Raw genomic sequence first — 15,822 nt, 5'->3', positions numbered from 1 at the left:
GTTTGATTCTATATCACATCCCACGAATATATCTTTTCAAATCTCAACTATTGCTTATTATCCAAACCATCATTTTGTATCAGTGGAAGTTTTCGTTAATTTTTTAAAACAGAAAAAGAAAGAAATAAGAATTTGTAATCTAGAAAGAATATTCAGCCATTATCTGCTACGATATTAAAAACTCGAAAAACTGTGCTCGATACAACGCCGAATGAACTTCTTATACTCCAAATCTTCACAATTTTTTGTCCCTGAAACCATCAATTAATACAGCAATATGTAAATAATATCAAACTAATAAAATCTCATACAAATCTTATTAGCAACCAACGCGAAATAAAAAATCGCAAGAAATAATAAGAAAATAAATATTAGGCACCAAAAAAGAAATTTCAGCATTCCCTATTTTGCCTGTGCTGTGCTGTGGATAATTTTGGACAAGCTACGTAGTTGTTAAGCTCGAATATCGAGTTTGATTAAATTTGTCATTGTTGGAATTTCGATGTGGGAGGCTCGGAGGATAAGCGAATTTTTTCGTCGAGCTACGTCGCCGAATATTCGCGGTCAATTGACGTCATGTAATTCGAGCAAACAACGATCGATGGCTAGTCGCGCGGCAGCCGGCAGAGCAACGATTTATCGATTCCATTTCACGTCATCGCACCACGTGTCACTAGATAATGCAATTTGCCGCAAATAGAATCCATCGCGGTAGTCCATTACACTATCGAGAATCACTTTGTCCGAGTGTATTAATTCGAGAGCTTTGCACGGTGCAAGCTCGTTCGCGGAATTTTCACCGATGTCTTGGAATTATATGTGACGAGCTTGCGTATGATCACCGGACAAAACGAGTGATGTAGGAGGATGTCAAATAAGTTAAACGTTTGTCGTGACATTTCGAGCAAATGAAAACATTGCTTGGTGAGCATTTGTAGCTTCAAATGGAATTCTAATATTTCTGGAATACGTTAATACTTTTTAATATTTACTTCTTAACAAATATAGACACGCGCAAAGGATTACGAAATAACGAATTACAAATAATTTCGATCTTTTCGATCCTTCGTCAAATTAACGGGCTGCTTCGTTTTCCAGTGATTCGTGTAAACCGACGGAAATCAACCGAAAATCGATCAGATTCGATCGATAATTTGTTAAGGTTTGTCTGCTTTTTGATGATTCGTAAATGAAAGAAAATTCGATCTTTCGAATGGAATGGAATTAAACTTCGAACGTATAAAGCTTCTTCGATTTATCGTTCAGAAAATTAGTCGAAACGGGTGAAAATTCGGTTCTCGAGTCACGTACTTACGTACGTGTGTATGTGTAACAGAAGCAAAGTTTTGCAAGCGCCTCCAATTGAACTTGCGCACGTCCTCGACTATCGTTTATCTGTCCAACTATCTACATTCAATATTTTTGACGGAATTTTTTCAAGCACTGTATTTTATCCGTGCACGAGGTTTCTTTTTTACTCTCATTGGAGATAAATTAGTATTGAGAAATGGGTTATCACTTACGGTCACAACGTCAGCAAGGACTGTGCGGCCTGACGAGTCAAGGAGCAGAAACCTTGCAAAGTTCACGTTAAACGTTACCTTCTATAGTAAGTAGCATGCAGACCGCGAAATCAAGCTATCATTGCGTCGCTAGCGAATCGTATGAACGGCTTCTTCGCTGACGAGAACGCTTCCAATCGAAAGATTACCACAAATACGACACTTACGTTTCTTCTTCTACATCTTTCATCCCTTTCAGCGTTTCGCTCTTCTTTACTGATAAAATTTATCAATAATTATTAGCCGAACTTCGGCATTCGCGCTTATTCATTTGCACCTTTCAAACCTTCGACAATTTCATTCTTGTTTATTAATAAAATTTCATAACAATCAATTCAATAATAAAACGACGGAGAATTCAGGACGAACGATTTGAGAAACAATTATCATTTTATCGTTAGAAGTTTCCAACATTTCTCATACGAAACTTTCAATTCTTTCTACAATTCCTAACGTTATATTTGATAACGTGTTCTAAAGATCAATACTTACCGATCGTTCGATTCCGAATTGAATTTTTACCGCCACCGTGAAGAATGTAGAATCGACATTTCAAAAGTTTCGTCTGCTTTTACCCGAATCTATTCAGCTTTATCTGACCACGGACACGCATGGCAAACTTCCTTCACCTTGCAACTTCTCTTTAGCCTTTTCACGACGTCAAATGAAACGGAACCTATTCCGATAAGATGGAACTCTATAGATAGAAAACAACACGACGTCCTCTGCGACGGTTAATAAGCGAGGGTATTTAGGTGCAGTCATCGAAGATGAACCGGCTTTTCGTACCCTGACCGAAAGTTCGTATCCTTGACACAGAAAACGGCAGTAGTCTAAACCGAGGAAAGCGGCCGTTCCATTTGCGATTCAAATACCAGAAGCAGCGAGGACGAGAATGCCAGAGCAGCGAGGCGAACTAGGGGGTTCAAGATCGCGACGCGACATTTCCTCTTCGACAATCGACCATCCACTGTCTCTTCCTTCGGTTTTTCGCAGCCACTTTTTCATTCTTTCTTCATTTGCTTCGTTCTCCTTTCGATATTCGCTCGTCATTGACCTAATTTCCTCGTTACGCTTCTATCTACGATTACACGCGATTTTTTTACCTACACGTTTCACACAGCGTGTGCTTGTCCTTCCGTGGAAGGATTTAGAGTTTATTTATGTTGAAGGTATGTCTAATACGTCGTCCATTTGGTTTCATTAAGCGTAGCTTTTCTCAGAATAATGAAACAGAGTTGTTATAACCTTCGATATTGTACTACATCTGCATGATAATGGCCCAGTTATTTTTTATGTACATGTATATACAATATGTGTATATATATATTGACATCGAATACATTATTATTATTATTATTGTTGTTATTGTTATTATGTACTGTTACGTGTGGATAAACAAGACACTTTATTTATAAAAGAATGTTTCAAAAGTGTGGCAACTCAGGATATTTGTAAACTCAGTCCAGTGTTAGAAGAACGTGGAAACTGTCAAGAGAAAATTTTAAGGACCCAATGTAAGAACGAAGAATTATAAAAATTAAAAATTGTTTCCTAGAATCTATTCGTTGTGTGTTTACAGCGAACGTCTATTTCTTCTGTACGAAATAGCTTTTCGTTAATCGTCAAATTAAGATAATTCTTCGAACCTGTAAAACAAGTTTGCGAAACGACGAACATTCTGAATCCTTCCTTATTCCATCGCACCATCAAAGGATTACAAATATTGAAGTTATCGTAGAAACCTATTCAACCAGCGATCAAAGAATTACTGTCAGCTTATCACTTACCTCCTTTTCTCTATGGATGTTCGCAACTGAACTGGGCGAAATTCTCGCGTAAACGTTCGTTCAGGGAACAATTTTCTCTCTCGGCCCCTACCGCACGATCCTCGTGAACAAACACTAGCAATGATTTATCATAAAAGGAAAAAGGGGTTCGTGCGGTGGCGTAAGCGGTCGAAATCGAAATGTTAATTCGCTGCTATGGCAGAACGCGGCTCGATAAACTGAGATTTCCACAGTACCTAACCGATAACTGTAAACACGCGGCTGAAAGTCGTCGCGAGCCGCGAACACGCGCATGTATGCGGATCAACCTTGATCCTTACAGACGTACAACCTCGGCCGCACGCGCTCAGACATCGTATTTGCGTTCGGTAAAAACTGCGGATGATCGTCGATCAGCGAGAAAAAGAGACAGGAAAAAGAGAGGAACGGAAAAGTCAGCAAAAACGCGGAGAGAAGAAAAAAGAGGTGGGACATGTTTTCATTCGTTTTTTTTCTCGATCGACGATGATTGTGTTCTTTCGGAATAATCTCAATTTAACTCTCGCGCGCGCGCGTGTGTGTGTGTGTGTATTAAAGCACAAATTCAAACTTTATAAATGAGTTGTGAATTTTTTAAAAATCAACTCTATTGTTCTATGTGACCCGAATTGTTATTCAAATGTAGACAGCGTTTAATGATTTTGTTTTAGTACACGATATGTGTGTTGAAATTGGATTATTTTCGTGTAAATAGAAAATCTGAACAAAAGATATCTTTGATGAGGCGAAAATTCGAAGGGGAAAAGATAACAACAGGATTAACGAAGATGTTTTAAATCGAAATATTTGAAATGGTTTTTGATCTTTCAGCGATCGTGAAGGATGATCGAGGATTGGAAATTCTTGTGGGACGTTAAAAAAGAAGGTGCTAGAGAATTTTGAAAGAATTTGGAAGGGACGTTTTGAAAGGCGCGCGATTTCTCTAGCGATTTTTCGATTAGGAACGAAAAATTTAGAAAGTTAAGGGCCACGACATTTTTGTCGAATGTCATAGAATCAAATATATTTTTCTACGTAAATTGTAACTCGTATGCATCTTCTTCCTGACTCCTTTCCTACAGATTCTTCATATTCCTTTACGTACAACAGTAGCATTTCTTTGTTTCAAGAATTTCTTTTCCGAAATAGAGGAAAATCATCTCCTTTTCATTAACATTGTCAGTTGTTCTATTTTTGTTATAAAAGTCATAACGCAGTATCAATGTTCTTGATCTTCAGCTATCATTTTTTCATTGCCCTTTATATTAATCCTCTTCAAATTTTGATTAGGTCGTCCGAAAAGTTTCTTTCGTTTTATAAGGAAATGATGGATGCACAACATTTTCCATTTTATATTATTTTATCGAATTACGTATAATCCATTCTGTTTTATCGAAATAAAGATCACAACGTTCGACAGATTACGTTTCATGTTTGTATAAAGATTCATCGTTGTAAAAGACGTGTCTGTAAAAGAAAGACACTTTTCTGACAACTTAATACATACTTAATAAAGATGCTATACGATTAATTTAAAAAATATACAAATAAAATGCTATACGATTAATTTAAAAAATAGACAAATAAAATGCCATACGATTTCGACAAATGAAGTAGAATATTTCATTAAAAATCACAAGAGGACCTACGCAACTCAATACATTGTAGACTTAATGTATATCGTAGAAGGTTAAAGGAACGCTAGACGAATTCATTTATACAGACGAACGTATAATCTGATTAAGCAGCATTTATTCGCATGTATCGCATACTTGATAGACGAACTTTCAGCTAGGGCCAACGACATGGACCAGTCACGTTCCCGTGTCTAATCTATTGTTAAAAACAATTATGCGAATTAGTCCGGAGGAGTCGAGACACGATCCGGGGCAAGGTTGGCTATAACGGGAATTAGGCGAATCAACGAATTGCTCTCGTCAGCGTCAGCAGTGTCGTTAAATTCTCGTTGTGAATTTTTGTTTAGACTTACTCTCTGGGATTTTTCGACGAGAAAGAGCCGTACACGTGTCTGGACTTAATTTTATTCTCCTTGAGAATACATTCGACGATGGACATTTTGTACGTTAAACAGTTTAAGCTAGGCTATAAACTAACCTCATTATCGTGTTTAAACGTTTTCATTTTATCTAAACCTTTTGTGCTCTATCATTCCCACGACACGAGAAGCCTGGCTTTCCAAATGTCATTTCATATCACCAGCGTGGCTTTTTATTAACCGCAGTCTCGCCAAGTACGTTGTATTAGAATTTTGTCTCCTTTTCAACGAGCAAGAGCATAACATTGAAATTGGATATCGCATACGAAAAGCTGGAAAAATCATAGTGATGTTTGTCGGATTACTTCTACTATTCTTGTAAAACAGAGAACGCGCTGTGTTTATTATTGTAAAAAATTGACGATATATTTCCCAGTCGTGTAAACGTATCGCGGCGTAAGATAGAGTCGTAACTATACATTGATTATGAAATTAAAAGTGATATATGGAGACGCTCATGTACAACCGAATTCAAAGTCTTAGAAGCTCAAAGTCTTCACGTACACCAGCGTGGTTTTCAATGGATCTAAAAAACAACGATTACTTCATATTTTCTTTAAATACATCTTTATGGCCTTTATCGTGCAAGATATATTACACAAAATAAGATCAGATACCTAAAATTATCATTAATCAAATATCTAAAATTAAGCGATTAATCTAATCTAAACGTAATTCATACTGTTGAGAATCACGTATGACCCAAAAATATCAATTGAAGGTTAACATGCTACCGCCATTGCGTTGCATTTTCGATAGAATCAGCATTCCTAGAAAGCATTCCTTTCGCCGCGTAATTTCCCTCGACGTTGGAATTTCATGTTTATTATAACACTTGCCGTTCCTTAAGATCAGGAGAATTTTTATAAAATCTTTCTAACTATCCAGTACTACGAGAAGGACCCACAAAAAAGAAATAGGGAAAAAATGGACAAAGTATCATGTCGAAAAGATCGAATGAAAATTCGACACGACTTCGCTTATGATTCAAACTATATTCGATCGTAAACGTTCGACCGATTATTTCTTTCGCTGTGTGTCCCAATGAGACCGGGAAACGACCAGGAACTATTGGATCAGCGATCGAAGAGAGTGAAGGGGACGCGAATACAAGACGGCCCTGAGAATGACGAATTCCAGAATGTTTAAACCGTCCGCCCTTGCTCTATCCGCGTCAGTATCCCGAAATTCGACGTTCTTTAAAATCATCGAATCGCTCGCCTCAACTTCTTTCTCCCATCTTGTCCTTCGAATAGACCAGACGTAAAGGCGATTTTACGGGCCAGTATTGTCCGAAGATCGTTTAACTCCTGAAGGGAGCCATAATTCAGCTCTGTTTTGATGTTCTTGCCGATTAGTCAATCAAGGACGCTGTTACATTATATTTTACTATATTTTCTTACGCGAAGATTATAGATCTTCTGTATAAAAGAAATAATGAAAAAGTAATAGTAAAGCGAGAGAGAGGATGAAAATAATTCTACAAGGAAACTGTCGAATAAGAAGAATAAATTTGGTAATTTAATTATCGTGATTCGATAGAATAATTTGTATTTTAAAGAAAATTTGAATTTTTATTCTGACTTCGGATCTCGTACCATTCGATCGTTATCTTCAAGTTTCTTGACTCGAGTTGAAAACAAGAAAACAACGGTGAAACGACGGATAGAATGGAAAGATTAGAATTACAGAGAGTATTAAATGATCGTCGACCTCGGTCGAGGAAATTCAACGAGGCTACCGTCAGCGTTAGGCGCTCGTTCAATCGCGTTATCTGACCAATTAAAATCAACCGTTTGACGTTTGTTGCCCTAATAATTCAGAGAACGAAGGCGGATCCAAGGTCTCGCGGACTGCTTACTCGAACGAACAATGCGACTCGCATTGATTTCAAGCCTCCAAGGTTAGCTGAAGTGAATACATCGTGCGTCCACCTTCTGCCAGAACGATTGTGCAGCTAATAGAATGGCATTCTTGTGAAAAATCAGTGAATTTATTGCCAATAAAATGAACACACGTAATGGATACGTTCAGACGAACGCGTTAAAAAGAACACGTTAGGCGAACATGTTAATAAGAACGCATGATATAGACACGTTGGAACGAACATGATAGAATAGTGAAATTCAAACTTGCTTAATCACAAACTAAACTTTGTCGATTAATTAACAACCTGCAAGTTAGTACGTGTATTTCGTACATTATTCAATTTATTAAGGTATACCAATGTAATTTTCTGTATCGTGGCTATCAATTTCCAAAACTTGGCGTAATATTATTAACTTTCTATAGCAATATTTAACTGATAATTAATAGAAAATTTGTCACGGTTTACGATGTATTAGAAACTTAGTTTCAAGAGTAACAAATAGCGTTGGAACAGCTAATTGTAAGTGTAAAAATGATATTTCTCATACGCGAAGAAAAATGTGTAATAATTAAATCAGTGTAAATACAAAATTGACAAAGATATCGTACCTGTACTATCGAAACTAGTCAAAAACACGACATTCGTAGAATTGTAAAAAATCGGTGTATCGGAAGTACAATTTAGATGTATGACGAGACAGCGGAAACGGAAGGGAAAACAGGAAAGTAAGTGAATACACGATCCATGACGAACGACGAAAACCTGCGGCAAGTGTTTCGATCGATTAGTATAAATTCTATTCTGCTTTGATCGTCGATCGATTCGTCAGACTGGAATTCCTATAGACGAGAAAGGGAGGTAGATAGACAACTGCAAACGCTGACTCACTCGATTATCCGCGGCAAGAGTTGAATCTCAATTAAAGAGCAGTCTTGTCGTCGGTCAAAAGCCCCATTGCAGTGCACTGTACTCTTTGTTTTCCTGATGAGGGCGTCGTTTGCCGTTTTCCATCCAAAACTATAATAACGCTATACGTTTAATTCACAATAACTTTGAAGGAAATTTACCGTGAAATCTGTAATTAATTATAATATTAGAAATTAAATATTCTACAATTAACATCTATTTATCCCACGTTTTCCTAATTTACGTAACTCGTCTTTTAGTATAAAATCGACATAATGCTAAAAAAACGAACAATCAAATTAAATAGGTTCTCTTATCGAAAACAATAAAGAAGTCGATCGATCTTGCTGGAATCTGATAAAGACGAAACAAGTAAAATCTAATTTAAACTATTATGGTCAGCTGTGACTCGAACGTAGCGAGGATTAAAACCACAAAATCCCAACGAAACAAAAGTGTAAGGAATTTATTGTTCCATGAAAGAAATTCGATATACATGAATACATAGAAAATTTCACTCGATAAACGAGAAGGTATAAACTGTAGTTCTCAGTTTAGTGTTCTATCGTTCTGGTTGAAGTGGGAGGATCGTTAGGACGGCAATTAAACACATGTTTCGAGGTAAATTCGGTGATGACTAAATGAACCGACGATAGCACGTACGACGAAACAAGAGGCAGAAATAGCGTCGTTACGATCAGAGACACGTGCGCTGAAGCGAACTCGATTGTCGGTAATGAAGCTAGGTTCAACGAACCCTGTGATACTTTAACACGTGGTTATATTAGGACTTTGTTTATAGTCGTTGCACCGCGTGCACTTTACGCCGCCTGTTCAACAAGTGATTCAGTCTCGTGACGACCAACGCGATGAAAACAATTTCACCGTTGCATCTTTTTCAATGGCAATCCAGAAATATCCACAGGAAAACCGCCGCCGCGAAAAAAATGCCGATTTTATCCCCCTGACGATGGATTCATCGGATACGCGAATGTTTGTCCTGAATTGAGCTTCTCGGAAGCCAAACCGATCGATTATCTTTACAATTAATTTCTTCGTTTCATTACGTCAATTTATTTAAGTAGATGACATATACAATGTTCAATTTTAAGGTAACATTTAAAGAACAGTATTTGTAATATCATTCTGCTACTCTGCTCGGGTATAAACGATCCTAAATATATGTCTTATATCGATAGATATTAATGAAACATAAATATTTCTGAGATATTTGTTTTCAGCATTCTATATAATTTTACTATCTCGTATATTCCATTGCCTTTTACGAATAAAATATTCCAGGGAAGGAAAAGATACAAACACGAAGAACATATTCGAAGAGCTAAACACTCTTCTACTCTTTCATGCCACTCTCACTATGACGTTTATGCTGTACCTTTCTCTATAAAATAAATATTTGCATTTATATATGAGCGTGTGTGTTAAATACAGGGATTGATAAAACCTTGTATCTCGAAATGACGTTCGCTTATTGACATAAATCCTATCGATAATGATATTGCATTTAGCCTTGTCATTTTTTCTTCCCCTACGCCCTCCTCCCACCCGTTTGAAGGGAACATTTTTGCTTTTGGATTTATGAAAACGTACTCGTATTCGATGGATTAAACACTGTTCCATTTTTCTCTGGCTCGTTGTAACGCATCGTCCGCGAACCGTGCAACCGTCTGTCCATCAATAATTTCGCGATACGTCGACGAATCGTTCGGCCACATTCGTCTTCGCGCAACCGTGCGTTCGAACAGACAGGTCAAGGTTGCCTCGTTGTCTCGCCACAGGTGGGTCAAGGTTTCTTCTTTGCTTCGTAATCAGCATTTTTTCTTCAAGAGTCGCGACATCGCCCTTTACACGAACGCCTGACGAATCGAGGAAGGTTGTATTTGCCAACAGTTCGAGCTTATGAAGCAATCACGCGGACCCTTTACAGAGGAATGAAAAGGCGATCTGATATTAAGGCGACGACGCTTCAACAGCGACTAATAACTCTGTCGCCAGCAAGTTTTCAGCAAGGTCTTCTCACCCATAACCTTACCTACAGCCAAGTATGACAAGGTCATCGACACGGTTCCAAAATTACGCAAAATCTTGCCCATTGCGGAATACTGGCGTAAAGTGGGCACGTTGTTTACACACCGTCTTGCATTGCGCAATAATATTTGATCGATCGAGTTGTTTAATTTCGAGATTAAAAGCGCGCATGTAAGGCAAATTTTGCTAAAATAGAAATCGGATTTCTTCGATCGTCCGATCGGAAATTTTCTATATTTTCGTTATTTGGATAATTTGAGATCGGTGAATTTACATTGCGTGAATAACGCGAGATCGTGATTTATAGATCACTGAAACGGTACTTTACATTGGATCTAATCTTTATGATGTAGCCTCTACTAAACTTAATTCGTGTACTTGAATAGTTGAAATTTTGCCTAAACGATCGAGAGCATGGAAATATTATCTGACTTAAACGCAACGTTTGACCATGTAACTGTACAGACTCTGGTATTTTACGTACGAAGGTTTTCATGATTTAAATTTGGCACTGTTAAATCTGTTTGTATCAGAATTTATGAAATGAGAAAAAAAGGATTGTAAAAAATGTTGAGAATGTTGAGAGGGCATGGTTCTGTATGCACGAGATTTTCTTACGAGTATTTTCTTTTTCATCGTGCGCCTGTTCTTCTTCTCATAACTATAATGTTACGATGATTTTGAGATAAGCTTCACCACACTCGTTATGTAAAATCGAATGTTTTAACGATAGAAACTAATGTTTTCGAAGAAAGATCTCTTGTAGGCGTGGACCAAGTGATGACACGGTTCAGAAGGATATTACGCAATATTCCAGGCTACTGTATCTTCCCTTGGACTTTTTATATCCGCTACAGATCGTTCAGTCAGACTGTTGCCGACTGAAACGATTCAATGACACGCGTTCTAGAAGATCGTATAGACAGACTTCAGGAGAGGATCGTATAATTTAACAGTTTAATAGTCCGTGTACCCTTGTAGCCAGTTATTTTTACGATACACGATGCCATTCACGTCAATTTCAGCTATCGGAAGGTGGCTGTAACGAGTCTGTAAAATGTTACTCGTGTCGTATGATCTGGAAATCGAAATAAAATTTTATAATATCTTAACGATTTACATCGTATCGGTTAGGAGAAAAGATTTTACTGTCTGAGCTTGATTTTTTCCAATAGATACCCCGAATTTCTTCCAAGTCTTTCACGATCTCGTTATTATTATCTTATTATTTTTTATTGAATCTATCTACGATGAACTTGAAATATTTTATAATATTCCATAGAAAAACTAACTAATGCCAAGTGCTAATTTTCTAACTAAGCAAAAACTAATACCATCCATCCTATAATTTTTCGCACCGAAGTCAAACGCTTAAAATATCACCATTATCTACTACCATATTATTTTTCTTTTTTCTTTCGAAAAATTATTTCCCTATATCCGAGCAGCACTATCCAGTTAAACTTCAAATCAATTACGTTCCAGTTTTCCAAACAAGTCTGCAATACCGGTATTCCAATGCCGGTATTACTCTCGTCTCGTTGTATCTGGTTATGACAGATATCAAAATATCGTCACGACACCTTCCGATTAATATCGTTTACGCTCCAATTTTCCAAACAACCAATTACATTCCGCTATTTCCAACCGATGCTGTAAGCACAGTACCACGTAACTAACAGTGCAATACTATTTTTACGATAATACCGAACCTGTTACATCCACGTTCTAAGTGACTCTCTTCCGAATACCACGCAGTATCATCAGGTCGTATGAAAGAAAGATGAGAAGCAAAAGGAAGAACACGAAAAAAAGTATCTACGAAACAAAGGCCATAAAACGCTCCGTCATCGTATATCATCGAGGTACATCATCCTACATAACTGAATCTCGCGTCAGTCACACGGTGTCAAGGTCATTGGTACAAATGGATCCTTGATCGTAGAACCATTCTCGCTAGCGTTTCGGTATATCCGGAGTGAGGAACGAGACTCGTACACTCTCTCGCCGGCCTATTTTTAGACGTCATTGACATTTGCACGTAGACAGACCGAGTCGCGTGTACACTCCACGCACTCACGCACTCCGCGTGCACGCCCACGCGTGCCCTTCAACGCGTACGGTCCTCCTCCTCCTACGGGACGATAATAACAAAGCGGGGCGAGGAATGGAACACGGTGTGTTCATTGTTCGCTGGTCGGGTGCGCGGACGTGATTTCTTTTTTTTTTTTTTTTTTTGCGGTATTTTTAGTGTCGCCACACGGAGAGAGCCACGAGATACGTGGAAAGGGAAATGAAATGATCTGCTGAGCGAAGAAGTTAGAGCAGCGATCGGATGTTCTGGACTATGCAGACGCAAAAGGAAGGGACGTGTGCTGATTCGATGAACGAGTGCTGTTTCCCTGATTCACCATGATCATCCTACAGCCACCTTTTTTGGTAGCTGTTGATGCTATGAAATGATCTCATGGAACAGTCATAGGTGAGGATGGTGATAATTTAATTGCAGGATTGTATATTAGCGAGCATTAATCGTACGTCGTTTGAGGGTATTCGATAATCGAGTATCGAGTATGTCGATAGTGGTATAGTAACAGCAAGGATTACTGTACTATAATTACTGTTATACATATACGGCGTCATGTACGTAACTACACTGATCCCTAGACTGCGGATAATTGCGCGTTTATGGGAAATTTGAAGGTACGAGAATACAGAACGCACGATAATGTAGAAGGATATATAGAATATTGTAGTATCGTAAACTATTATGATTAGTTTATTAATAATAAATGGATTAAACAGATGTTAATTAAACAGGAAACGATAGTTATTTAACATGAACTACGCACAACAACGTATTATAATTAAGACAACTAGATAATTAATTAGCAACTCTCGTCACCACGGATTCAACTCTCTCCCGACAACGCTAACAACACTATCTCAACAACGCAATTCGCACTCTCTGGCTTCTCAACTTATACTGCTGTTAATTCGTTTATGTCCGATAGCAACCCCTTGTCTTCTGTGTTAGCGCCACCGAGTACATGCTAAGCAACCGCTTGTTTATAATTCACACGATACCCCCCAGGCCTCTCGTCCACGATACTACAATATAAAATATGTAAAGCACTGTCCATATTCGTATAAAACAGTAATACAGAGACTACGTACGAAACACAGAAAAATTCACCGTATTGATCTTAATTAACATATTAATACAGTAATTACTACTTCTGTCTAAGAACGAAATTCACTTAAAACACAAAACTGTATGTATATAATTTTAATAAAATGAGATAGTTTAATAAAAATTCGTCGATCAGAACCGTCGGTCATGAACCTTGAAAAAGAACGCGTATGCCTATGTAACGCGAAATTTCGCTGGAAATACGAAATTCCTCGCGTCTATATTGACCGGATAATAACGTGCGAATAACGTAGCTTAAAAAGCAATAAACGAGAAATATCTGCGTGCGTCATACTTGACTCGAGGTCCGAGGGTTAACGCAAAAAATCCCAGGGAACAGATGGACGAACCACGTCCTGTGGAAACAATCGAAAACAACACGCTCCTCGAATGGAACGTTGGAAACGATAAAAGAGCTCCGAGAATCGGCCAAGTCGTCATCGATGGACGTCGGTGGAGAACAAAACGACACGAACCCCGGCCCCTCAGCCCGCCACGGACGTCGCGTTGTAAACCCGCGAACTTGATTGTCCTGTTTGGCCGAACGGTGGCCGCGTAATTTCGCCGAAAGTATGGCTCTTTTGTGGGTGGTTTACGATGGCTGATCGAACGCCAGCGAAGAATACGCCTGGCAAGATGCTAACGTAAAAAAAAAAAAAAAAAGGCTGAAAAAAAGCGCGTAATCGCGAACGATCGTCGTCCACGCGGTGAAAGTTCAGAAAATATCGAGCAGCCTAATTTCGGCTTCTCGAGAGCCGCCCCCGCCTTCGATTCGATATTCGTGATCCGGTTTTATCGTCGCCGAGCTTTTCGACTAACTGTAAACACGCGGCGAACCTCTCGACGTTTCTGATAACTTTATCGAAGCTTAAGAGGAAGAGACAATGGTCCCTCCTCGGTTCTCTGATTCTTCTGTATCATATGTATATATATAAAGAGAGAGAGAGAAAGAGAGAGAGTAGAGAGGAAGTCAGAGGGGAAGAATATAGCTTTCTTTCTTTGGTTTTTGTTGCTTTGCCTCGCCTCTTGGTTTTTTGGAGAATTGATGACGAGGCACGACAAAGACTTGGCTGCTTGAAGAGGCGGTTGTGTGTTGGGATGATTCCGCTGTTAAAAGAGATTGGTGGAGGGCTTATTAATGGAGAAGATAAAGGAGTGGATGATTTTGCTGAAGTTGATGTTATGGTAGGATGTGGTTTAATATGAGTTCAAAATAAATTTTTGCACAAGAAGCGTATACGTTTGGTTGAGAAGCTTTGTATTTGCTTAGTCATTGTAGGAAATTTCGTAGGGGATTATTATATTGTAACGAAGTTTTCGTGAATTTCTCTGCGACATCGTTGAAGTGAATTTTTGTTTAAAGATCGAGAACGATGGGTTTGATCGAGGCGAAAAATAGGAAAAATAAATAGATAGCTTATGGATGGTTCGTGAGAATATCACGGTTAATAATTTCTTTGGAAGTTAATCGGATGAATGATTAAAACAAACATCAGTTTAACAATTGCTTACTTCGCTTGGTTAAAAATAGGAAAATTATAAAATGTATTACAAATAGTTTCTTGCGTTAAATTAGCCGTGGTAGACTTCCAATAAAAAATCCTAAAACCTTCAGTATCTTCTTACGAAGACAAATACAAAAATAGCTAGTCGAGTCTAAATCTCGTCAGATATACTAACGTGACGAACTTCAATATACAATGTGCAATTTAAGCTACAATGACGAATTTTCTTGGCTCGCGTGCTGTCTCAAGAAACGTCGTTGCTCTTGATCCACTTACACGTCCACGAAAAATAGATTTATCGGTCAAGTTAAATACGCGAGTGGTGAAAAGACACCTGTGCACGTTCGATGCGATTAATTGATTAAAGAAAAAAAAATCCAAAGAAGAGGTAATTTAACATTTACCATTTAAATATTATATTTCATATATATATAATAATTATAATATAACAATTTTTATATTAATTACAAAAAGACACATAATTATTCTTATAACAACTATCAATTAATATTAAATTCTAAATAATAGAAATCTTACGTCGAACGATATTAATTTAAATAATACATTTTAATTAATCCTTATTGGCGTTCGATGCTGTGAAAATATCAAAGTTCATTCGCATTTCTTCGTAAAACGACGCGTGTCAAGATTGTACGTCGTAGAAGATCATTATTTGCCAATGCAACGTAATTATCGTTGATTTTTATACGATTAGAAAGTCTGTTGCATGACTGATATACCTATGGTATATACTTTGTACCTATTGTTAATGACAACGACTATTCCGTCTGTTTTCAATCATCGCCTCTCAATTTGATCGACGACAGTAAAGGATTTCAGGCGCGAATAGGCGAGAAATCGACTCGTCGTTCC

General features: G+C 37.9%; 3 long non-coding RNA genes across 6 annotated transcripts in view; 2 read left to right on the top strand and 1 right to left on the bottom strand.

Moving 5' to 3' along the window:
- Positions 1-15,822, bottom strand: part of LOC126917905 (uncharacterized) — a 124,968-nt gene that overhangs the window by 15,347 nt on the left and 93,799 nt on the right. The gene's annotated exons all lie outside the window — the stretch shown is intronic.
- The window catches only part of LOC126917910 (uncharacterized), a 49,298-nt gene that overhangs the window by 8,759 nt on the left and 24,717 nt on the right, over positions 1-15,822 (top strand). The gene's annotated exons all lie outside the window — the stretch shown is intronic.
- Positions 17-4,416, top strand: LOC126917912 (uncharacterized). Its single transcript, XR_007711130.1, has 2 exons — positions 17-3,817; positions 4,042-4,416. It is a non-coding gene; the product is annotated as an uncharacterized LOC126917912 (long non-coding RNA).

The sequence above is a fragment of the Bombus affinis genome, chromosome 6 (assembly GCF_024516045.1).
Source record: "Bombus affinis isolate iyBomAffi1 chromosome 6, iyBomAffi1.2, whole genome shotgun sequence".
NCBI classification, from domain to species: domain Eukaryota; kingdom Metazoa; phylum Arthropoda; class Insecta; order Hymenoptera; family Apidae; genus Bombus; species Bombus affinis.
Note: the sequence above shows the minus strand (reverse complement) of the source record. Positions and strands in the feature narration are given on the sequence as shown.